This window comes from Portunus trituberculatus, chromosome 35 (genome assembly GCF_017591435.1).
Source record: "Portunus trituberculatus isolate SZX2019 chromosome 35, ASM1759143v1, whole genome shotgun sequence".
Taxonomy (NCBI): Eukaryota; Metazoa; Arthropoda; class Malacostraca; order Decapoda; family Portunidae; genus Portunus; species Portunus trituberculatus.
Genome location: NC_059289.1, coordinates 19,100,719 through 19,127,901, shown reverse-complemented (window position 1 = coordinate 19,127,901; position 27,183 = coordinate 19,100,719). Strand labels below are relative to the sequence as shown.

Below are 27,183 nucleotides of genomic sequence, written 5' to 3'. Positions count from 1 at the left end.
CACTGCAACCCCTGTTTAAAGGAAAAGATGAGGTCAGCATTTATACATGTTGCACCACATTACGAGAGATTGCATCAGATTCCTATATACTTATGTACAATGGGTCCTACCTATCCTATGGCGGTTACACAGTCGCCGTCCCATCTTTAGGTTTCCATCCTGGATGAGGTGGATGCCGTCTCTGCTGAAGAGCCTGTCTTGATCCAGGATCCCGTCGAAATCCAGGAAGCTGACATTCCCCTTCTTCTCTGCAAGCCATTCCATTTTAAGCTTCAGGAATTCCTTGCAGAGCATCTGGTTCGTCTCTTCTTGTCTTTTCATACAGCGCCCCTTCACGCGGGCACCGCAGGACCCCAACCACAGCCACACCCATCTTCTTGTCTTCAGCTGCCCTGACTGCCTCTACCACTTCTTTTACTGTTTCTTCAGCCCCAGTTGCCTCTAGGTTATTTCCTCCTCCTTGGATCACCAGCAGGCTTCTTTCTTCCATTTCTTTAACTTCTTCTAGAACTTTCTTCTTCACATCCTGTACCTTGGCACCTCCCATGCTGGTGCACTCCACCTCCCTCCTTAGAAAGTCTGGAGTCTTCCTCACCATACTGTCACCGATGATATGGACTGGAGCTTTCTTAAACATCATTCTCTTCCTGGGTCGGTTTTCTACTCTTCCAACTTCCACTACTTCCTGCTGGTCTTCATTCTTCTCTGTCTGAACTTCTGCTTCCTTTTTCGGGTTTTCCGTCTGGGTACTCTGCTGTTACACGCTTTTCGTTTCCTTATCGTTGTCTTCATTCCTTCATTCCTCGATGCTCTAATTGAGGCAACGCCTGCACAGGAACACCAGCAGGTCGAACTAAAGGGCCTTCATGTTGGCGTCCTTCATCCCTGCACAGGTGGCATGGAACCAGACCATGCATCTCTCACATGCCACAGCCTTCTGTCTGCTGGCCACACTCTCCTCACAGGTTCCGCAGGCACTCAAAACCATCTTCGTACAGGAAGCAGCACCCTCAGGTCAAGCAAAAGACCAGAAAAAACACTCACAACACACAGAGCGGCGGAACCTGTGTTTACCTCCACTCACCTTCCTTGTTTTACCGTGTCTTGAAAGCGATGCTAAAATTACCAGGAAAATAACTATACCCATATATCACGATGTTATTGAGTAACCTGGATCATACTTTATAGTACAGTTAAAGATTTTATCTTTTTCATTGTCCAAATTAATAAGATTTTAGACTTGTAGTATGCTGCACTGAAGATATTGATAGCAGTATTAAAAGATAATTACAAAAAAACATTTATGTTTTGACTACCTTCTCCCAAAATTATCCATACAGGATATCTAAAAGTAAATACAGAATGTCAACAGTATCATCATAATCAATGTTCTATGCATCTGTATGTGCCTGGGAGTTAATACAACAATAATTTAGCTGCAAGGGACACATAGCAGCAGTGACATCTGGTGGATTAGTTCTGAAAACTTCCCATTTGCCAAGCACAAAGTTTGGCAGCGACACAGGCCGGGAAATCCCTGAAAAAGCCAATGCCTAAACGATCTTCATAAAATGGTCATATTATAGCTTGATGTGTGAGTTGTTGTCTGTAACTTGTCAGTCTATAGAAATACTTACGGAACTGTACATAAAGAGTTGAGGACATAGTAGAGAAATTAGAGGCTATGAAATCCGCATTCAAGGAAATGTACAGTGATGTTTTTGTCTCTATTTTGATTAAAACCTTGCCTAAAGATTTCTCATACATTTTATCAGATAAAAAACCCATTAACTGTGTACAAAAAAAGCTCTCGAATATACTGTATCACGTCCTAACTTACACTTCACTGACACTGCAATTAGAAGAAAAAAACAGGGCCATCCCTGTTAACTCAGTAACTGTTGATGCAGTTATTCCAGGAAACTCAGTTGACCACTCCCAACTCAACAGAACCAGTGTACTGTCAGAGGTGTAGACTCAGCAATCATTCTGCCCAAAATTGTCGGGTATCAAATGTTACAGATATCATAAATTTGGTCACATGATAAAAATTACACTGTGAGACTGCCAACATTCCAGAGAACATCAGTCACTTGTTTCACATGCAGCATGTAGGGGCACACGAACAGGGAATGCAACCATAATGCAACTTACACCTAAAAAAAAAAAAAAAAAAAAAAAAAAAAAAAAAAAAAGCTAATTTCATCATACCCCAATAAACCACCCATGAATCGGTAGTTTTGGCAGCATTAAATGGAAAAACAGGGCAGATTCTCATTTACCCTTAAAGTACGGGGGATTGATTTACTTTCCGTCTGTTACAACAGGGAAAAATCACACCTGTCAAAAATGCTAAAAATATTTTTCCTTATAAAAACATATTTCTTTTTGTTATTCTGAGTACAACGATGTAGTTTTTAACATGTTGTGACCTCTGAGAGCAAAGTTATAGCAAATAAAAAAATTCATGGCAGAATCCACTGCTAAGAAATACCCCCCCGAGCTCCGATAACACCGCGCACGCTCTCTCTCTCTCTCTCTCTCTCTCTCTCTCTCTCTTTTCGGGCATTTGAATTTGATGTAAAAGTAGGAACTTTTGTACTTTCATGTCAAGAAAATGCAAGCTCAGATATATGAAATGATGTGCAAAACAGGAAAAGAAAAAGAAACCACATATTACAAGTATTGTGGATTTCTATAATAATTGGAATCTGGCAACTCTTTATTAGCAATTGGATTCACGTGACTTGGCCGACAAGCACAGTTTTGTAGAGGCAACCATGGGTGACACACACCGGCGCATTGCTCGAGGGGAATAGGCTATGTGAGGAGGTTTATGAACGTCGCTGTGAGGGTTGGTCTCCCAGATCACTATCAGAATCATAATTGGAGTCTTCACTTTCTTCTGTCTCAATAAAAAGTCACTGTCTTCATTTTCATCAGTCCTCAATGTCATTACCGAGTAACACTGGCATAACATCACTCAGAGTAACGTTTCCTCCCTCCGGGTCACGGGGGTTGCCAGATATCGCCTCGAAATGGGAAAAGATGACCTATTGTGAGGGAACATATGTCTCAAGGCTCAACCAGGCGAGCAAAAAAAGATGCCAGATACCTCCACTTGCCCCAGGACCAATAGTGAGGGAGAGAGATTCAAACGTTTATCACAGAAAAATCATGATTAAATGAACGATCCCCAGCTCTTCGCACGCAATGGTGCAATTGTACCGAAACGATCACCGTATAGTTAGAAAATAAGGAATTGTTAGCCTTAATAGATACAGGTGCAGGCGTCTCACTTATAACTCGAAAGGCCATAAATAAAATAAATAAACAAACAGATTAGTCCTGCCCATAACATTATTTCCGTAATGCAAGTAGAGACAATTATGTCAACTTCAGGAAGGTGTAAGCTGCAATTGCAAATTGGAGGAAAAACCTATCAACATGAGTTTCAAATCAGTGAAAAGGAAGCATTGCCATCTCATTTGATAATTGGTTGGGATTATATGAGAAACTATATGTCAGTATTTGTACTAAACCTTTTACTATGTATATTGAGGGAAATAAGGTAGTAATGGCAGAGGTGTCTATGAAACATGTTGTACAGATGAATGAAGTCACAGAAGTTAAGCCTGTGGAAATCTCTGCGGACAATCTTCGCTATAAATGCACAGTAGCTGAAACATCAGTGTTGCAAGGGAGAGAGTTATCTGACCTTAGAAACAAAGTTTGCTAATTATGGTACAGCTATATTTGAGCCAGTACAAGGAAATCCAGGAACTCAGATGTTATGTCCAGGAGTAGTAAGACTTGAATGGAATAGAGAAAAATATTTAAAAATCTATATTTGTTATAAGGTACACTTAACCCTCCATTATCGCGCCCTTCTGTTATCACGTTTGGGCGTTATCGCACTTTATGAAAAGCTGCAAAATTCAGTTTTAGCGCATTGTTCACGGGAAGTATTTCCAGAATCATATAGAAAATTGCAGTGCTAGTACGTCTACAGGAAGCTAAGCTGAAGGTAAATTTCAAAAAATGTAATTTCTTTAAGACTAGGGCATATCATCTCAGCCGAGGGTTTGAAGCCACAACCAAGCAACATGGAGGTCATAAAAAAAAAAAAAAAAAACAGAACAGCACCAACTACAGTCAAGGAGTTACAGTCATTTCTTGGTATGGCCAACTACAACCAGAAATTTCTAAAAAAAACTATGCTGAGATAGCAGCCTCTTTAATCAAATTAACAGGTAAACAAAACGTAAAACAATAAACTCCATAATTTGGAATGATGAGGCAGAGAGAGCATTTAAACTTTTAAAAGGAGAGTTAACTCAGAAAGTAACTTTAAAATTCCCAGATTTTACAAAACCCTTTTATCTTACAATTGGCGCCTCAAACCCTACAATTGGTGGTGTTCTTCAACAAAATGATCAGAATAATCTTAGACCCTTGACATTCTTTAGCAGAAAATTAAATAAGGCTCAAGTAAATTACAGTACTATTGAGAAGGAAGCTCTTGCCATTGTATATGGACTGAAAATAAATAGAAATTTATGTCTAGGATATCCAATTATAATTCAAACTGACCATCGCCTATTGGTCTGGCTTCTAATCACATCAAATGCAAATAGTAGAATAGCCAGATGGCAGATGCTAGTGCCAGAGTTTTATATTAAGGTGAAATATTCTGAGGAAGACAAATAAGGTCGCTGCTTATTTATCTATGTTGAGAAATTCTAAGGAAATTAGTGCATCTGAGAATATATTTGTTGTTACAGAAGACGAGGATAATGCACTTGTTGAATGGGATTTAAAGGAAATAATAAGGTTACAGGATGATTCTGAATACTTCAAGATTGTGAAGAAGTTGCTGAGAGGGAATTTAACTGAATAGAAGTTGAAAAGGGAGTTGAATAAGCACAATATTGCTATAGTATAAAAGGGTGAAAATATCTTAATTGTAAGTGGAGGAAAATGTATTATACAGAGTTACTTCTAATGTTTATGGTGAAATGACGTGTCAAATATTGGTACCAGATTCTTACATTCATGTTGTTCTATGCCTAGGGCACTCCTTGCCAACTACTCTTTGCACTCTTTGCATGTTTAGGGGAGTTCTACTCATACAGCTTTATTAGATAGGATAGAATCAAAAGCTTTTCATCTCATCAACTCCCCTCCTCTCACTGACTGTCTTCAGCCTCTTTCTCACCACCAAAATGTTGTATCTCTTTCTATCTTTTATTGTTATTTTCATGCTAACTGCATGCCTCCGCTCCTCATGCGGCCTCGCTTCACAAGGCTTTCTTCTTGCTCTCATCCCTATTCTATCCACCCTCTAATACAAGAGTTAACCAGTACTCTCAGTCATTCATACCTTTCACTGGTAAACTCTGGAACTCCCTGCCTGCTTCTGTATTTCCATCTTCCTACGACTTAACTTACCATATTTTACGGCTTACAAGACACACTTTTTATTTCCTAAAAAATAGCCTGAAAAATACTAGTGTGTCTTCCAAGATGAATGTTGTATTGTAAGGCAGCATCCAACCTCAAGTGAGCTTGGACACTTGACAGATAGCGACCTGGATTTGTATGTTGAGTCATTATATTATGATGTTAGCTTAAGTACCATTTAATTTGGCCTTTTATATTATGTAAACTCAGTACTTAGGTGTTACAAGTATTTACAATACCATAATCCTTCCTGCAGCCTACTCAGCGTGTGGAGAAAACGGGCCGCTCCCTCATCTCATTGCACACGAACGCACACACATCATGCCAGGTGCCTTTATACCTTTATCAATAGAACATCCAAGTGGCTTACTCATTCAAGCAAGAGTCAAAACTCCACTTGTGAAATGTATTCACATTGATAAAGCCTATGAAGCACGACTGCAAAATAAAATAAATACATACTGCAGCACTGACGTGTTCAGTTTTGGCGATCTGATAAGTGATTCCATAATGTAAACAACAGGTCCAAACCATGCCGTCGCCCGCCACTAAAACAAGAGATGGACTGTTTCACTGTGTATATGTATTTACCTATGATGTTTTTATTTACATAGTTTTAAATTTGTGGTGAGTGCTCCAGCAAATTTGTAATGAGTGGTGAAACAATAGTGTCTTGCAGACTCTTTGCTTCTGATGTTTTGTGTGTTCAGTGGTCGAGTATATGGTGAATGCGTTCTTGTATGAGAATGACTTTTTTTCTTAGAAATTTCTTTCAAATATTAGGGTGTGTCTTCCAAGATGCAGCGTCTTGCAAGCCGTAAAATACGGTAATTTAAGAGAGGTGTCGAGACATTTGTCCCTTGCTTTTGGACGACTCCCTTGACCTTTTAGGGAACCTGCAGCTCCAGTGGGCCTTTTTATTCTAATATTTTGTTGCCCTTGGCAGCGTTCCCTCTTGCATAAGAAAAAAACTGCGGGTCATGGGGGTTGTACACGTGACTTTAAATAAGTGGCAGAATTTTGCTTGGTGGTCACAGATGAAAGGAGACATTGAAAAGTATTGCAGATCTTGTCTTGTGTGCATTCGACTCAAATGTATGGGGGATGCCCCAGCACCACTGAGAAGATACCCAAACGTGGAAATGCCTTTTCAACACGTTCATATGGATATCATAGGGCCAATAGGAAAATCAGAAAGGGGATATATGTATTGTCTTGTTGTAATTGATGTGCTTACTTTTTTCTTTGATACAGTTGTGTGTAAGGAGGAGGAATTGGAGAAACAGGGTAAGATACAGAAATGAGAAGATAGGGTAACAGCATAAGCAGAAGGATTACAGGTAAGGAAAAAATCAAGAATGTTGAGTGTATCTCCAAGACGGTCAGGAATACAAGTAGGGTGTTGTACCAGTTGCTCTAGTTCATGGAAGATAGCAAAGTTGAAGGCTAGTTCACCAGGATGGTCAGTGAAGATAGAAGAAAACTAAAGCTGGTGGTGAATATTAAAATCTCCAAGGCTGGAGATATCCACAAAAGGATAGAGGGACAGAATGTGTTCCACTTTGAAAGTTGAATAGCCAAAAAATTTACTATAGTCAGAGAAGTTAGGGGAGACATAGACAGCACACGTTTTGATTTGAAAATTAGAAAGAAATTAAATACTTAAGAAAGAAGAATGAAGAGATGAAGAAGGAAGTAAGGAGGATAAATGTAGACACAAAAGTAGGTACCAAGATTATAAGAGATGAAGAAGGAAGTAAGGAGGATAAATGTAGACATAAAAGTAGGTACCAAGATTATAAGACGCTATCACTAATCTGATGGATAAGAGAACCTGTGACCACCAAGGAGAACGACACGAGACAGTGAGTCATGACAAAACAAACAGAGCTGGGGACGAAGAGTAGATTAGAAGAATCTTCTGGAACCTTCTCCCCATATTTGGTGATATCAGTAGTTGCCAGAAGCAAATGATATGGATGGGGTAGATAGCAACAAGCTATGGGGAAGGCCTTGTTCTTGATATGAGATGATATTACTGAAGATATTAGAAATTGTAGAGCTGGAAGTTGTTTTGGGGACGAGAAATCAAGTAACTCATGTATATTATGAGGTGTAAGAGACAGAGAGGCAGAGAGAGAAGCCAAGAGTGCCAAGGAGAAGGCAAGAGACTATGCATTCAGCACAGACACGCGAAATACAGTAATCATTCCAGGGAAAATCAACATAATACTGTACCTCTTCAGGCTGTGGCTCACTAACACTTGCACTCTCACTAGAGTCCTTATTTTCACCATTAATAAGCCTCTTCAGTGCCACTGTAAGTTTATAAATGGAAAACTACAGACAGAATGCAGGAGAATGTTGTTCTCACAACTACACCGGGACTAGGGATGTGCAACGGTATCCGGTATACCAATATTTTAGCTTGAGTTTTACCAGTATTATCAGTACTATAATGTGACAAATGGCAGCAGTGGGGAGGGAGAGGTCAGAGCTTTGTTTACATTCGAGTAGCAGATACTTTCACCACTAATAAGCCTCTTTGGTGGCATTGTAAGTTTCTAAATGAAAAACTACAGACAGAACGCAGGAGAATGTTGTTCTCACAACCATGGTGGGACAACTGGTGGATGGAGTGAGGGAGAGACAAAGAGTCTTTGCTTACAACCACGTGTGGACGTTCGACTACCAAATTTTTTTTTTGAGTACTAGGTCAAACTTTTGCATACAAGTATTGAAAACCTCAACTATTAAGAAGTTTGAGTATTGAATCTCCATTGTATTTCAAATTGGGCTTTTTGTTATCAGGTGCACTATAGCAGTGTTTCTCAACCACATACCCATAGGGGGGCAGCAGAAAACTATCAAGGGGTCTGTGGGACAGGGAAATGAATATATGAATGTTAATTTATATAATTCATGACTACACAATGTCTTAATCAATATGTCCGGCTTTTTTTCAAGTTTTTCCCAGGCTATTTGTATCTCAGAATGTTGTGATTATTTGTATAATGTTTATATGACTAAAACCTTAAAAAGTTAGAAAATTATATTTGTTTGCAACATTGCTACCACGGTGGCATAACATGATACAATAGCTACACAGTAGCGTGCTGCCACAGCTCAGCCTGGGAGCTGTATACATTCTGCCATCGACTCCTGCTGACTGAACACATGGCATGACTGGCTGTCCTTATGCATTGCAATTTTTCCCATAATATGCTTTAACTTGTTTAATTGGTTGTTTTTCATTTGACCACACTATAATACTGAAACTGGGCAACACATATATAGGCCTTCATCTTTAAGGGTTTTCTTCCTCTTTCTTTTTTCTTTTCAGAGTGATGTTTACCTGTCTCTTAGGAAAATAGACAAATATATTATTAGACCATCCACATCAAAACAAGAAGTACTGCCAAACAAATAGTGTGCTGAGCAAAACCTGAGCTACATACAAATGTAAAGTAAAATGACTATATCCTATCTAATCCAGTACCAAGGGGTCCGTCCCCTGAATAGATAAGTGGATGTAAGAGGTCCACAAAACTTGAAAGGTTGACAAATTCTTCACTATACAAATACAAAGCAAGGGGTGCATCCTGAAGTATGACACACATGGGAAATGAGCACCCTCTAGATGTTCTGCCTGTAGGTATGAAGCCTCATGAATCATAACTATATTCATGAGGAGAGACACATGAAACTATTACTTAAAAGGTAGCAGGTATCTATTAGAGAGAGAGAGAGAGAGAGAGAGAGAGAGAGAGAGAGAGAGAGAGAGAGAGAGAGAGAGAGAGAGAGAGAGAGAGAGAGAGAGAGAGAGAGAGAGAGAGAGAGAGAGAGAGAGAGAGAGAGAGAGAGAGAGAATTATCTTTGTCATTCATTCATATAATTCATCTGCCACCATTATTATTAAAACACTTATGATCTGTTAAGCACTGTTTTTATTTTATCTGTCTCATGCAAGTGTTCTCCTTCTAAACTAACTATAGAATACTTGAAATACTGAAAACTACACAAAATAAAAAAAAACTTTTACACAATTCATAATAAGGAAAATCAATGATTCTACAAAATATATTCACTACCTACATTACAATACAACATAAAAACTTCATCAAAGATTCATAGGGTTGGCAAAAAACAATGGTATGAAGAGCAAATTAAACAATCTTCTGTATTTCTCTTGTTACTGAGGTGACTCAGTAAACTCATTTTCTTTATACACTTTAAATTTGGACTTGAAGGAAGAAGCATAATCTTGTAATGCCATGATTAGATTTCTCACTTCTTTAGTATCTGGCTGGACAATTGCATAGTCATCTAAATATTGCATCTGGGAATCCTTATTCTTGGAAACTTGCAAATGACTTGAAGTGTCAAAATTATCATCACTGGAAGAATTGGGATAAATGTTATTACTTACAGGATACTTCTTTTTGGTCTTTATACTTATCTGATAGAAAGGCTCTTTTTTCACTGTATCAGGACATTTTTGGCACCCAGCATAGTTATAAGCAATGTACTCTTCCCCATCCAACACAAGGAAGTTTACATCACTAATATCTGCACTTCTTGCCATTGTTCTCAGTTCCTTAAACACACAGGACCTGAAAAGAAAAAGATTTTTCTCTCTCTCTCTCTCTCTCTCTCTCTCTCTCTCTCTCTCTCTCTCTCTCTCTCTCTCTCTGAGTTTATAACTATACACAAAATCATGTTAGTGGATTAAAATAAGGAATGACAAGGAATGAATGATGATCTCAACAAAGCACTGAAAGCAGCATTATTCATAAGAGTTTTGAAAGATGCAAATACTATAGATTTTAATCCAAGCCAGTTGCAAGCAACTGCAAGCACAACAATAAGAAAAGAGTGTATGACAAATGTAAGCTCAACAACAACACATCAGTCTGATTTATGGTTTTAGATCATTGAAGGGATGTGTGAAAGAAGTCTTTGCCTTTGCTATCTTGCATCTATACTTCTTACAAGATGGTGTGGGTTATCATAAAGAGGGAAGAGTAAAAGTAATGCCATCCCTTACAGGAAAAATAGAGGAATAATTACAATAAACATGTTAATGAATTGGATAAAAAAAAATACAAAAAATCCAGTCAAAAGAAGACAATAATGGGTGCCAGCCAGGTTACCCATTGGACAATTTCCCCTTGATATAATGCTAAACCCATGAGACTGGTTCACCAAACCTCTGTGGTTAGGTCGAACCCAGGTTAGAAACCACTGCTTCAGATGGTTGAGCTGCTGTTCTAGAACTGAAGCTAGTTTGTAAGAGTTTCATGATTCAGTTTAAAGTGTCTTGTTTCTCATCTTGCTGTCACCACCCTGAATTATTAATACTGTATTACAGGCTAGTTCCTACCAAAGCGACACAGTCTCCCCACAACATGGAAGTACTGAAAAGAAGTAGAGGATGGGAAAAAGATTTGCTGTGAAGGTTATATGTACACTAAGAAAGATACAGAAGACACATACGATGGGAGTGTACACAGAGAAAAAACAGACCATGCAATGGTGCAATTACAAGAAGCTTGACTCTGGAAGATGTGAGTGTAACTCTGGTCCATAGTCATGATGGTGATCATTCTACTATTGAAGCAGAGAAGCTGCGATGCAATATTCATGAAAAAGCAAAAGCATCAAGAGAGAGCACTACTTGTAAACTCACCACAGCCATTCAAGAAGCTCCTGAGCCTGTGAGAGTACATCTAGGAAATTAAGAATCAGTGAAAAGAAATATCCAACGTCAGAGGCAGGGTTCACTTTCAAAGGAGCCAATATCCCTGAGAAAATTTCATGTTCCTGATGAATGGATAACAACAGGTGGTCAGCAACCACAACCCTTCCTAATAGTACATGATAGTGGACTGCAGTCTTCAAAACAGAGCACACTTGTTCTTTGTAGCATTTATTTTTGTCGAATAAGTTGTGCATGGATGGAAATTTTTCTTTATCTCCCGATATATTCATGCATCTGTATATTATTCATGTGCCATTGGGCAATTCGACAGTTTCATCCATTTATGGCCTGTTACTACACAAACAACAGCAAAGTTATGTAACAGTTATTAAGGCAACAGTGGATAGATGTGAGGAACTGGGATTCACTCCTGATCCAACTGTTATTGTCACAGACTTTGAGATATCTGCTATGAATGCTGTTAAAGTAGTCCTCAGTCACCATGTCAAAATGCAGGGTTGCTTCTGTCATGTAATCCAGACAATATGGAAAAAAATTCAAGATCTTGGTCTTACCCAAAGATACAGAAAAGACAAAAAAAAAAATTAAACACTTTGTTGGCATGCTGGATGGTCTAGCATTTCTACTTTTAGTTGACATTGAGGACGGAATGGAACTACTGAAAAATTCAACTCCTGAAGGTTTAAATGAGCTAGTTCATTACTTTGATGCGATATGCGTATCTGGAAATGTTAATTGTGTACAGCCACCACAGAATAATGTCCTATCAATGCAACTCTGGCCCTGTCCACCTTTCTTTTCTCCACAAACTTGGAATGTGCACCGCATAATCCTTACAGGAGGGGACAGTACAAACATGGAATCATGCCATCTCACGCTTGATTGGCCACAAACATCCATCTCTGTGGACTCTGAAGCATAAAGAAAAGATTATGCTCTAGTATCACATGCCCTACTTCGATAATAATGGAAGAACATCAGCTGCATCGCAACACACCACAAAGAACTATGTCTTCTTTTCCTTTAAAATCATACCATGCTCTTCACAATGCCTGATAAATATATCAAAAATTTTAAGACACTCATCTTGAGAGGTGGTGACGAGTGCATCATCCATTAACAGTAAAGAAGCTGTCAATTGCGATGCAGCTGATGTTCTTCCATTATTAAATCATGCTGTTTCTATCTTAAATTCACACAAGTACCTTTATTTGCAAACCTAGTTCACAGATGAGATGAAACTAAACACTACAATGAAGCTCTATGAAACAGTGAGTGAGGCGATAGTGAATGTTTTTCTTTTTTCTTTTCTTTTACACAGAGATGTCTTTCACTTTTAAACATCAGGTGTTTGAGGCAGCCATGAACAAGATATGCTGTGTAGCACGGAGACAATATTAACCAACAACCTAAAAGACTCGAGGCTCAATATAATGAGTCAGTTCAAAGTTTAATAGGTGTGTGGCACAATACTTGGATTAATTTGTGCCTAATAGAGGCAGGTATATATCCAGTAGAAGACAAACTTGTCAAAAGAAGAGTTGAGTTTTTAAGAACAAAGCTTTCAAATTGCAAATTTGGATGAATCTTTGCTATCAGATTTATGAGCTGTGTCGCCAAGTCAATACACCAGGTTATAGATTTTTCTCACACATGCTATAGCATGATCTTGTTTGTATTGATCCTTTAACAAAATTTCATAAGATATTGTAGAGAAACAGGGTGCAACAAAATTTTTGGTTTACAGGTCTTCACTTACTCCTTTAATGTCAGTGCATAAGATTTATTCAAGTGAGAAATTTATCCTGGACTACAAATGTCAGGCATCTACAAAGTTACATGTCATGTCTCACAGCTTTTGTATTGAAACAGGGAGATGGATTAGAATACCACTTGACATGTCCTATTGGCATGTCCTTTATCACATAACCTCAGGCAAATATATGACAGTTTAGACTTTACAAATATGAAAACATTGATGGACAACAACAATAATGAAAAAGACTTGTGTAGTTTCATTGATGATGCTCTCAATTTGTATGCTTAATATGAGTGAGTGAGTTGATGAAGAACACAAATGCTTACTATGAAAACTTTAGAGTGAAAAAATATAGATGCAATTAGAGTTGAGTGCATTTTTTGCAAGAAATTATTGTAGAAAGTGTCGTAACGTTGATAAATTTTTGGAGAAAAAAACTTGTTTACTTGGATGTTTCTGCAATTCAATTTTTTGGTAATATACTAACTTTTTTTTATGTAACAAGGAAAGCTAGCCAAGGGCAACTTAAATTCTGGAACTCCCTACCTGCTTAAGAAAATGTCTTGAAAACTCCCTCTTAAATGAAGTCAAGTCATAGGAAGTTGGAAATACAGAAGCAGGTACGGAGTTCCAGAATTTAGCAGAAAAAGGTATGAATGATTGAAAGTACTTGTTAACTTGCATTGAAGTATAAAGGCAGGTTCACATGTGTCAATATGTGACTGAAATTGCAAGTCACTAGAAATATCAACTGAGCCATTCTAATCAGAACACATTCACACACAGTGACCAGGAAGTATCAGCTGGTTGGTGGGAAGTGAATGTAAACAATCAGCTACTCAACAAAATGTCTTCCTCTGGTGACAATGATTGCAATCAAATTAAATCCTCACAAGTATTCAATACCTACCTCCAACAACACCATGCGTAAGCTTTTTTTGCTGTATAATTCATTTTCAGAATCCCAGATGTGCTCTTTTTCCATCACCAATTCCAACATCTCTACATTCACCTCTGTGCTGTGATGTCACAACATAAACAAAGTCACAAATTGACAAAACAAGACTAACATGTTGGTCTTGTTTTACAACTGATTTTTCCAGTTGCTAGACAGCAATATTCAGTTGGAAACTCTACCAACTTACAATTTTAGTTGCATACTGATACATGTGAACCCACCTTTAGACAGAATAGGGGTGAAAGTAAGAAGAAAACCTTGTACAGTGAGGCCACAGGAGAAGGGGAGGCATGCAGTTATCAAAATCAGAAGAGCAGTTAGCACAAAAATAGTGGATGCAACATTCCAGCAGTGAAAAAGAGGAGTTGATAAGACAAAAAGCTTTTGATTCCATCCTATCTAATAAAACTATGTGTGGAACACCAACATACATGCAAAGAGTACTCCATGCATGGGAAGATAAGGGTACAGAGTTAGCAGTAAGGAGGGCGAGAAAAAAATATGGCACAGATGCTTTAGAAAGCCTAACTTCATAGATGCTGTTATAGCAAGAGATAAGATGTGAAGTTACCAGTTTAGATTATAAGTAAAGGATATTCAAAGTAGAAGAGAGGGACAGTTCAGTGTCATTGAAGAAGAGGGGATAATTGTCAGGAAGGTTGTGTTGATTTGATAGATAGAGGAATTGACTTTTTGAGGCATTGGACTACTAAGTTTTCTTTGCCCCAATCAAAAATCTTAAACAGATCAGAAGTCAGGTATTTTGTGGCATCCCTGCAGATTCTCCTAACTTTCTGAATAGTCGGTCGTCTCTGGAAAGATGTGGAAAGGTGTAGGATAGTATCATCAGCGTAGGAATGGATAGGGCAAGAAGTTTGGTTTACATAATTAATGAATAATAGGAGGAGAGTGGATGATAGGACAGAACCTGAGGAACACCACTGTTAATAAATTTAGGAGAAAAACAGTGAACGTTTACCACAGCAGTAATAGAATAGTTGGAGAGGAAACTTGAGATAAAGTTGCAGACAAAAGGATAAAAACTGTAGGAGGGTAGTTTTGAGATCAAAACTTTGTGCTAAACTCTATCAAAAGCTTTTTATATGTCTAAGGGAAAAACAAGTTTCACTGAAATCTCTAGAAGAGGATGACCAAGACTGAGTAAGGAAAGTCAGAAGATCACCAATAGAGCTGCCAAGACGGAAGCCATACTGGCAATCAGATAAAAGATCGTGAAGTGACAGATGTTCAAGAATCTTCCTATTTAGGATATATTCAAAAACTTTACACAAGTAAGACATTATAGTTATAGGGCAGTAGTTTAAGGGATTAGAACGGTCACTCTTTTAGGAGGAGGATAAATAGGAGGAGGTAGTAGACACCTACCGAAACAATAACTTACTCCCAGTGAGATTTAATAGCACTAGTTTTGGAGGTGCTGTGAACCTTCCATTAAAGCTAGTTGTGATCTCGTTGAATGTTTCCCTTTGTGTCTCACAACTCAAGGGGGTAGTCACAGCCTACTCTCTAAAGACAGCTCTCCTTCTTCACACAAAACTACATGCACTTACCACACATACACCCTTCACTCCAAATCAAAATTTAAAAGAAAAATGGGACCCAAAATAAACAACGCCTCGGAGTCCCCCTCTGGGGAGGGGACCAAAAATGTCCCCAGGTCGGACACCTCTCCTGTTGAAGACCACAAATGCCTTGACACCTCCCTCAACTTTTTCTACATTAACTTCTGCAACATTCGCGGTCTTAGATCTAATTTTCAATCTGTGGAACACCACCTCTCCTCTACTAAACCTCATCTTCTTTTCCTCACCGAAACACAGCTGTCTGAGGCAACTGACAGTAGCCCCTTCTCTGTTCCCTCCTACTTTCTCTATTCTCATTTTCATTCCAAAGCTGGATGTTGCGTCTATGTACTTAACTTAACTTGCTCGTGCCCACGCTCTTGAGTCTTCCGAATTTTCCACCATCTGGCTACGACTTAACAGTCACTCTCAAACTAAATCAATCTGTGCTGTTTATCTCTCCCTAACTCTTCTGACTATAGTAATTTCTTCGACTACTTAACTTCTAAAGTGGAGCACATTCTGTCCCTCTACCCTTTCGCTGAGATTTCCATTCTTGGAGATTTCAATGTTCACCACCAGCTTTGGCTTTCCTCTCCCTTCACTGACCACCCTGGTGAACTAGCCTTCAACTTTGCTATCCTCCATGACCTAGAGCAACTGGTGCAACACCCTACTCGTATTCCTGACCGTCTTGGAGACACGCCCAACATTCTTGATCTCTTCCTCACCTCTAACCCTTCTGCTTATGCTGTCACCCTTTCATCTCCGTTGGGCTCCTCCGATCACAATCTCATTTCTGTATCTTGTCCTATTTTTCCAATCCTCCGCAGGATCCCCAAAGCGAAGGTGCCTCTGGCATTTTGCCTCTGCCAGTTGGGGGACCTGAGGAGGTATTATGCTGATTTTCCTGGAATGATTATTGCTTCCGTGTCAGAGACCCATCTCTTTGTGCTGAACGCATAACAGAGGTGTTAGTATCTGGCATGGAGGCGTACATTCCTCATTCTTTTCTCAACCTAAACCTTCTAAACCTTGGTTTAACTCAGCCTGTTCTCGTGCTATACATGATAGAGGTTGCCCACAAAAGGTACTTGAGCCTTCCATCTCCTGAATCTCATGCACTTTATATCTCTGCCCGGAATCATGCCAAGTCTGTTCTTCAACTTGCCAAACACTCTTTCATAAACAGGAAATGTCAAAATCTTTCAAACTCAAACTCTCCTCGTGACTTCTGGCATCTAGCCAAAACATCTCAAATAACTTCACTTCTTCATCTTTCCTCCTTCTATTTCATCCTGATGGCACCACTGCCATCTCTTCTGTCTCTAAAGCTGAACTCTTTTTTCAAACCTTTGCTCACAACTCCACCTTGGATGATTCTGGGCTTGTCCCTCCCTCTCCTCCTCCCTCTGACTATTTCATGTCTACAATCAAAATTCTTCGTAATGATGTTTTCCATGCCCTTGCTGGCCTAAACCCTCGGAAGGCTTATGGACCTGATGGGGTCCCTCCTATTGTTCTCAAAAACTGTGCTTCTGTGCTTGCACCTCTTCCAACTTTGTCTATCGACTTCTACCTTTCCTTCCTGCTGGAAGTTCGCCTACATTCAGCCTGTTCCTAAAAAGGGTGACCGTTCTAACCCCTCAAACTACCGTCCTATAGCTTTAATCTCTTGCTTGTCTAAAGTTTTTGAATCTATCCTGAATAGGAAGATTCTCAAACATCTGTCACTTCACAATCTTCTGTCTAATCGCCAGTATGGCTTCCGTCAAGGTCGCTCTACTGGTGATCTTCTGGCTTTCCTTACTGAGTCTTGGTCATCCTCTTTAGAGATTTCGGTGAAACTTTTGCTGTTGCGTTAGACATATCAAAAGCTTTTGATAGAGTCTGGCATAAAGCTTTGATTTCAAAACTGCCCTCTTACGGCTTCTATCCTTCTCTCTGCAACTTTATCTCAAGTTTCCTTTCCGACCGCTCTATTGCTGCTGTGGTAGACGGCTACTGTTCTTCTCCTAAACCTATTAATAGTGGTGTTCCTCAGGGTTCTGTCCTGTCACCCACTCTCTTTCTATTATTCATTAATGACCTTCTTAACCAAACTTCTTGCCCTATCCACTCCTACGCTGATGATACCACCCTACATCTTTCCACGTTCTTTCAGAGACGTCCAACCCTTCAGGAAATCAACAGATCACGCGGGACGCCACGGAACGCCTGACTTCCGATCTGTCTAAGATTTCTGATTGGGGCAGAGAAAATCTAGTAGTTTTCAATGCCTCAAAAACTCAATTCCTCCGTCTATCAACTCGACACAACCTTCCAGACAACTATCCCCTCTTCAAAGACACTCAACTGTCTTCCTCTTCCACAATGAATATCCTCGGTCTGTCCTTTGCTCATAATCTGAACTGGAAACTTCACATCTCATCTCTTGCTAAAACAGCTTCTATGAAGTTAGGTGTTCTGAGGCGTCTTCCACCAGTTTTTCTCGCCCATCCAACTGTATAAGGGCCTTATCCATACTGTATGGAGTACTCTTCGCATGTTTGGGGGGGTTCCAGTCACACAGCTTTGCTTGATAGGGTGGAATCGAAAGCTCATCGTCTCATCAACTCCCCTCCTCTGACTAACTGTCTTCACTCTCTTTCTCACCGCCGAAATGTTACATCCCTTTCTATATTTTATCGCTATTTTCATGGTAACTGTTCTACTGATCTTGCTAACTGCATGCCTCCCCTCCTCCTGCGGCCATGCTGCACAAGGCTTTCTTCTTCCTCTCATCCCTATTCTGTTCAACTCTCTAATGCAAGAGTTAACCAGTACGCTCAATCATTCATCCCTTTCACCTGTAAACTCTGGAACTCCCTCTCTGCATCTGTATTTCCAAATTCCTACAACTTGTCTTCTTTTAAGAGGGAGGTATCGAGGCATTTACTCCCCTAATTCTGGCTGACGGTTTTGGCACTTTTTCTACTCTTTGGAGAGCCAGCGCTCAAGTGGGCTTTTTTCTAACTTTCTTTTTTTTTGTCCTTGGCTGGCGCTCTTCCCTATGTTAAAAAAAAAAAAGGCAAACTTCCAGCAAGATAGAAAAATAGAAGTCAATAGACAGAGTAGGAAGAATTTTCCCAGGCAAGGTGCAAGCATGGAGGCACAATATTTGAAATCAATAGGAGGTACCCCATGACGTCCATGTACATTTTGTGTTTAGGCCAGCTAGAGCATGGAAAACATCATTGAAAAGAGTTTATATTGAAGCCATGAAATAGTCAGAGGGAGGAGAGGGAGGGACAAGCTCATCCAAGGTAGAGTTATCAGCAAAAGTTTGAGAGAAGAGTTCAGCTTTAGAGACAGATGTGATGGCAGTGGTGCTATGAAAATGAAATAAAGGAGGGAAAGATGAAGCAAAGTTAATGGAGATGTTTTTGGCCAGATGCCAGAACTCTCAGGGGGAGTTGGATTTCTAAAGATTTTGACATATTCAATTAATGAGGGAGTGTTTGGCAAATTGAGGAACAGACTTGACATGATTCTGAGCTGAAATATAAAGTGCATACGATTGAGGTCATACAAGGCACAAGTACCTTTGTTAGGCAACCTTTCTATCATGTATAACACAAAAACTGGCTGTATTAAACCAAGGTTTTGAAGGTTTAGCTTAAGAAAAAGAGAGAAGAATGTATACCTCCATGCCAAACACTATCACTTCTGTTATGCACTCAGCACATAAAGATGGGTCTCTCATATGGAAACAGTGATCATTCCAGGGAAAATCAGCATAGCACCTCCTAAGGTCCCCCCAATTGGCAGAGACAAAATACCAGAGGCACCTCCATTTTGGGGGATCCTGAAGAGGGATTGGAGAAATAGGACAAGAAATAGATATGAGATTGTGATCAGAGTAACCCAATAGAGAAAATAGGGTAACAGAACAGCATAAGCAGAAGGATTAGAGGTAAGGAACTGAACTGAACCATGTATGTGTACTCCAGTAACTACTGTATATGAAAAATTAATAAAGTTTCAGATTTTATAATGTAGTGCATGAATGTCAAGAATACTGGAAAAAAAGAGAAGGGTAGCATCAATCAGATTGTTATTGCTAATCAGGCTGTTAGTGCTAAGTCGTTAGGGAACTTTAAAAGGAGGAAAGACAAATATATGGACGGGGATGATAAGAGGAACTAGGTAGATATATTAATACAGACTGCTTCTTTCAAGCCTGATGGATATGTTCTTATATTCTAGCTGGATACATGAATAGAAGAGTTATAAATAGAATGAGTGGTATGAGATCAGAAATTAAGGAGTAGGTCAAATGAAACTAGTAGGCAACTGCTGTACATGCAAGTGAAAAGTGGGTTATTTCTGAACACATTACACATAAGCAGAGGTATAGGTTCATGGCAGCATAAGAAGAGAAAGGACATGACTAGAGAGCAGAGGAGATATGTTATATCCTTGTGAATAGACTAAGGCTGTCAAATTTATGTCTCAAAGGAGTTATGAAGAAGTACTGATATGCATGACAAAGTGAAGTGAACAAGATACTTAAAGTTAGTATGGAAGACAAGAAAAAACAGGCTCTAATGTGATGAAACTACATTTTAAAAGCAAATAATACAAAACTGGTTCTAAAATTAGATTATGAGTATAAATAACACTCTAGATAAAGGAAATGATTCTGCATATTTTCTTACCTTGCATTAAAATCAAACCTAATCCTAGCTAAGCAAACCTAGGCTAAGACAAGCAAACATATTCTCTGTATTCTCTTTTTTATTGTAGCAGTTTAATCAACTACAGGGGTGGTAGGTAGCTGTGCAAGCAGTCATAGGCAAATCAGAGGCTCAGCATGGGTGTGAACAGATGGAGTACAACACAACACCCAAGATCAGGAACACGATACGCAAACACTTGGTGATGCTTTACATTTATCACCACTTGATACACCTCACAACTGGGGCTGGTATCCCACAGCATCCCATAGCACACTCACACACTACAACATCCCACTAACCTAAGTGATCCTACCGGGTCACACCCCACCTGGTGCACCTACTCCCTCACTACCTGGGTTTACCAAAGGAGGGTCAAATTGACTTCAACAATGATTGAAACCCTTACACTAACATCTAACTCAGACCATATGCTTGGCACAATGAGTTTCTTCCCCACAATTCTTCCTCTTTGGTGAAAACAAACCATATGTTAATCTATTTTCTGCCATGTCACCAGGGTTTTACACTCACAATTTTAAATTAACACTTCTTGAGAATACACAGATATTTCTAAAGTATGATACTGCTGAGAGGGCAGATTCTGGCCTGGGTAGGACTGGAAAACAGAAGTGGAGCTTTAGCTGGCTCTTGTGGTTATGATGGTGACTTGGATTTAGATCTCCTCCACCTCGACTGGCCACCTAGCCGTGGGTTTCACAAGCTATGTGAGCACAGTTTGAATTGGCAAATCCAAGAGGGGTTCAAAATGCTTCATGCAGCATTCTCTATTGATTGGATTGTTACATCATGACTTTGCAAGTGTTGAGTGACTGATGAAACTTATAATTAACCTTTATACAATGTCTGTCATGTGGATTTTGTAATAGTGCTTATCTATACGTATATTCTTATTAATTTTACAAAGTTGAGTGACTAGTGTATAGTACACTAACATCAAAGTAAGATAACTGAGTAAAACAGCAACTATAATAATTTTAATATGAAATCTTTCCTGTTTTCTACAAACCTGGACACCTGCTGTTGACTGCTGACAAACTTGAGTGTGAGGGTTGCCACCAAGAGGCCGCTATAAAGTAGTGGCTGGTATGTCTGCTTGGGAAGTGGAAGATCCCAGGTTCAATCCCCCAGACTGTGCCTGCCTTTTCTTGTGAAGCCCCTTTTCAAACACATGAATTTTCTGTAAAAACCAAAGTTATATAACTTGATGCTGACTGGAAGGTCAGACTTACACAGAAGTCATACTACCTACTCAGCATTAATCTCTTGGCAATGTAATAATGAGAAAAAAAAAAAAATTTAATGTTGTTTGTTGTACCAAATATTTCACATATCAGTCTGGTGAGTTATGCAGGATGAGAGCTATGCAAAATACCTCAAATACATGAAATTACAAAATAGTATGTTGAAATGTCTGTTAATGTCATCCTTGTTAGTGCAACATTACCAGCTAGTTTACAGCTTTCTTATCTGTAAAGAGTCATTAACAAAAAATAAAAAACTAAAGTAACTCTAACTTGGATAAATCTGGGCTTGTCCCTCTCTCTCCTCTACTCTCTGATTATTTCATGCCTTTGATTAAAATTTTCCATGCCCTAGCTGACTTAAACACTAGGAAGGCTTATATGGACCTGATGGGGTCTTGTCCTTCCTATTGTTCTCAAAAAACATGATTTCATGCTTGGACCTTGCCTGACCAAACTCTTCTAACTGTCTCTCGACTTCTACCTTTCGTTCTTGCTGGAAATTTGCCTACATTCAGCCTGTTCCTAAAAAGGGTGACTGTTCAAATCCCTCAAATTACTGCCCTATAACTTTAATCTCTTGCTTGTCTAACATCTTTGCATATATCCTCAAAAGGAAGATTCTTAAACATCTATCACTTCACGATCTTCTATCTGATCACCGATATGGCTTCCGTCAAGGCAGCTCTATTGTTGATCTTCTGATATTCTTTACCGAGTCTTGGTCATCCTCTTAGAGATTTTGATGAAACTTTTGCTGTTGCCTTAGACATAACATAACATAACATAAATAATAGGATAACAAAGGGCCACCAGGGCCCATCTAGGTTATCCTGTATCAGTCGCACAGCGACCTCATCAGTACTTAAAGATACACTTACAAGTACACAATACATTATATACTAATTCTAAATATTTGGCCCACTAACAGGGCTAAGTCCTGCAGCGAACTCCTCTACAATCTGTGATCCCCATACATGGGGATCATGTCTTGTTTAACTATAGTAAATTTCTTATAAAAACTATCATGCAGCGCTATACATAATTATAAATCTAATAAATTTAAGTGTTTATCTAATCTGTTTTTTGCTGTTGCCTTAGACATAACATAACATAACATAAATAATAGGATAACAAAGGGCCACCAGGGCCCATCTAGGTTATCCTGTATCAGTCGCACAGCGACCTTATCAGTACTTAAAGATACACTTACAAGTACACAATACATTATATACTAATTCTAAATATTTGGCCCATTAACAGGGCTAAGTCCTGCAGCGAACTCCTCTACAATCTGTGATCCCCATACATGGGGATCATGTCTTGTTTAACTATAGTAAATTTCTTATAAAAACTATCATGCAGCGCTATACATAATTATAAATCTAATAAATTTAAGTGTTTATCTAATCTGTTTTTAAACATTGTCAAACTAGTGCTATTTACAACCCTCTCTGGCAATGCATTCCAGAAGTCTACCACCCTATGACTAAAGAAATATTTTCTTATATCTAACCTGCAGCCTTGCTTTCTAATCTTCCTGCCATGATTTCTAGTCCTACTTCCTCCTCTAAGGTAAAGAAAGATCTCACATCTATGTAGTTTGTATCTGAGAACATTTTAAATAACTCTATCATATCCCTCTTATACATCTCCTCTCAAATGAAAACATGTTTAATTCCTTTAATCTATCTCTATACTCCAGGTGCTTTAATGCTGGTATCATCCTAGTTGCTCTTCTCTGAACTGCTTCTAACATGTTGATATCCTGCCTATAATGGGGTGACCAGGCCTGTATGCAATACTCTAAATGGGGCCTAACATAGGAATTATATAAGCTACGCACCACTTCCTTACTTTTATAACTAACATTTCTATTTATAAAACCCAGGATCCTATTTGCCCTATTTCTTGCTTCTAAACATTGCTTTGAAAATTTCATAGTCCTGTCTATCACTACTCCTAAATCCTTTCCTTCCTCTACTGCCTCTAGCCAACATCCCTCCATCTCATAGCTAAAGTTTGTGTTGTCTTTACCTAAATGCATAACCTGACACTTTTCAGAATTAAACTCCATCTGCCACCTGTCTGCCCATGCTATCAGCCTGTCCAGGTCTCGTTGTATTCTGTAATTGTCCTTTTCACCCTGTACTGCACATGCTATCTTAGTATCATCTGCAAACTTTGATACTTTGCTACTAATTCCTATATCTAAATCGTTAATGTACACCAAGAAAAGAAGAGGTCCTAGCACTGATCCTTGGGGTACCCCACTAACCACTTCCTTCCACTCAGACATTGCCCCATTTAATACTACTCTCTGTTTCCTATCAGAAAGCCATTCACTAATCCAATCAACTAACCTACCCCTATCCCATGTAGTCTCAATTTGTACACTAGCCTCCTATGCGGTACCTTATCAAACGCCTTGCTAAAATCTAGATATATAACATCTATGCTATTTCCATCATCTAACTCCTTGGTAATATATTCTAAGATATCGAGCAAATTTGTAAGACAGGACCTCCCTGATCTAAAGCCATGTTGGGTATCTCTAATTAATCTATTCTCATTTAAATGCTCCCAAATACTACCCTTAATGATTTTCTCTAGTATCTTACATACTATACTAGTTAAACTGATCGGTCTATAATTATTCGCATCATCCTTCCTACCTTTTTTAAATATTGGTGTAACATTAGCTAACTTCCAGTCCTGAGGTATCTCAGCAAACCTAAGTGATCTTTCAAAGATTAACTTAAGTGCTTCAGAAATACTGTCTACACCCTCCCTCAGTACTCTGGCATGTAGCTCATCAGGACCACTAGCTTTCCAATCGTCTAGTTCAAGAATAAATTTCCTAATAATTCCCGGTTTTATATCAATATTTTCCAAAGCTCTTAAACTACTCGTCGCACTGTTTGTAACAGGATTTCCTATTCTTTCCCTAGTAAATACTGAAGAAAATTGTTCATTCAATAATTCTACTATGTCTTCATTTTGATCCACTACTACACCATCTTTTCTGAGTGGTCCAATCCTATCCTTATTTTTTTTATCACTGACCTTGTAATAACTATATAATTTTTTGGGATCTTTACTCCCAGCTCTAGCTCAATAGCTTTTGATAATAGAATCTGGCACAAAGTTTTGATCTCAAAACTATCCTGCTAATTTATAGCTTAGTTTAAAATTTAGGTTAGGTTAGATTAGAGTTTGGGTAGTAACCATGACTGGTGATACAGGGGGGCTGCGGCTGCACCAAGGCTAGTTTACAATATCAGGGTTAGGTTAAGTTAGTACCAGGGGGGGGGGGCATGCAGCCCTGTAATTAGTTATAATTTTAGGTTTAGTACCTCCTTGGTTTTTGCTTAATATAGCGGATGCAATCATAAATATAGTGAATCCTTGACAAATACTTTGCAAAAATATGACATTTTTGGCTTTTTGGGAGGCTAAATAATGTCATTTTCCCCATTAAATATCTTCTAATGGTAAAAGTACAGAACCACTGCTCCCCCCTTTCCTCTCCCCTCCCCCATCCTCCCCCCCAACAAGCTTGGGGGACTGTGGGGAATCGGGGGTTTTGTGGGGGAGCCAAAGAGGCGAGATAAGGTATTCCGAAAAAAAAAAATCTAACCTAACCTAACTCAGGCTCAGTGTGCTCCGGGAAGCAAAACGGAAACAACAATTGTGGACTCTGGTAGGTACCTAGAATGCTTACTTTATTACTGTGGACATAATAAGGTCGAGCACTCACCAAAACTCTCACTGACGATAAACACGTTACATATACTGCACTGTGCTATACGTATTATACAGATCAGCGTGGAGCAGTGATTATAGAAGAACTTTTCTAATTACTAAAAATGATCTATATTTGCTTTCCCATCAAAAAAAAAAAAAATCCCTTAAGGTCCCCAAGCTTGATGTCCTTGGGGAGGGAATTGGTGATGATAGGGACTAGGGAAGGACTTTTAGATATTCACCTACAATGTATTAGTAAACAGTAATGTTACTCACCAGAAACCAGGCACCACCAGTACACTATATTTGAGAAACAGGCGGAGTCAACAGGTCTTATTGTTGTTAGAGCTACAAAGATCTTGTTGATTCATATATGGGCCCTGGGATAGTCATGTGATGATATCACAGGTGTGGCCGATGACTGTTTTTCCTCAGGAAAGCTCAGATGAATCAGAGGATAGCCGATTGAAGTGAAGGATGGACGCTACTATAGTATAGACATCCTGTCGGCACTCGGTTGTCACTGGGCTCTCAGCAGGCCCTGGACAGGCTGGACTTGGAGACCTAGCGTGGTTTGTGCCAGGTGGGATGCCAGCAGTCGCCACTCGCCAGACCTTAGCCACATATACAGTATACACCAAGGAATATACAAGATATAGTAGAATTCTTGACATACACTTGCCGATCTAGCGAAAGAAATCTCCCCTCTTTCTCTCTCTCTCTCTCATACATTTGGCAGTGCAGAGAGAGAGAGAGAGAGAGAGAGAGAGAGAGATTGTTTCATTAACATTACCTGCATTGTGAAGAAAATATCGGTAAAAGTACACAAGTAAATCCTCTTCCTCCACCTCAACGTCAAGTCAACCAATCTCCACCACAGCGAATGTCTCACCAAGCATCGCGCTCGGTGTGAACATAAACATAGCAACCAAAATCAGCCCGACTTTCGTGCGTCGTGTGCGTCGTCTCCGTGTGAAACGGCCTTTAATTGTCTCCTCATCAGACATCAAACCATTAAGGCGCGTTCACATGTGTCAATTTACGGCTGAAATTGCAAGTCGGTACAGTTTCCGACAAAATATTTTGGAGTTGGTAAGGGAAAAAGAGCACATCCGGTAACCTGACTGAATTCTGCAGCAAAAAAGCTTACGCAAATTGGCGTTCGGTGAAGTAGTGCCACTCTCGGATGACTGCTTCCCTTTATGCAGGGTGTTAAGAGGTGAGGATTGAATGCTTGTGATGATTTAAATTAATTGCAATATAGTCATCGTCACCAGAGGAAGACATCTTGTTAGGTAACTGTTTGTTTACATTCAATTCCTGCCAACCTGCCGATACTTCCCAGTCATTATGTGTGAACGTGTTCCAACTAGAAAGGCTCAGTCCGAGCCAGTTGATGTTTCTAGCGACTTACAATTTCAGTCGCATATTAACGTGTGAACCCTCTTTAACAAACGGGATCATAGACGACGACTTTTAATAGGCTAAATGGTTCTTTCTCCCCGAGAGCCAAGGTGCACTCACCTGGCACAGCGACCACAGGCGAGGTGTAAAGGTACGTTTTGCATGCAGCGATCATCGCTGGTAGACCATTTTGCATGCAGCGATGGCGTCAGTGTTTGTGCGACTATTGAGGAGAGAGCATCACGTGGCGTGAGTGAAAATGGCTTTGAGTAAAAATAGAAGGCTTTTGATTAAATATCTTTTAGCTGCAGAGATTGAAGACGAAGAACTAATATTCGAAATGTATGGAAGGAAAAGGGCTAAAACACATGTTATGTTTAAATTGAGGAGTGAAGAGGGAATGTATAAGAAATTGATTGTAAACCACCTTCGTGAAGACCCCAAGAAGTTTGCAGAGTTTTTCCGACTTTCTTTAGAACAGTTCGACTTCCTAGTGACAACAGTTCACTAAAAATACAGGGTGTGCATAAGTCGTAAATAAAAAACTTTGAAACATATAAACTT

At 39.3% G+C, this 27,183-nt stretch overlaps 1 long non-coding RNA gene across 1 annotated transcript; it reads right to left on the bottom strand.

Moving 5' to 3' along the window:
* Positions 1–9,392: 9,392 nt before the first annotated feature.
* LOC123513151 lies at positions 9,393–25,925 on the bottom strand. The gene is made up of 3 exons (XR_006677269.1): positions 25,492–25,925; positions 21,234–21,404; positions 9,393–10,076 (listed from the first exon to the last, which is right to left on the bottom strand). It is a non-coding gene; the product is annotated as an uncharacterized LOC123513151 (long non-coding RNA).
* Positions 25,926–27,183: the final 1,258 nt, after the last annotated feature.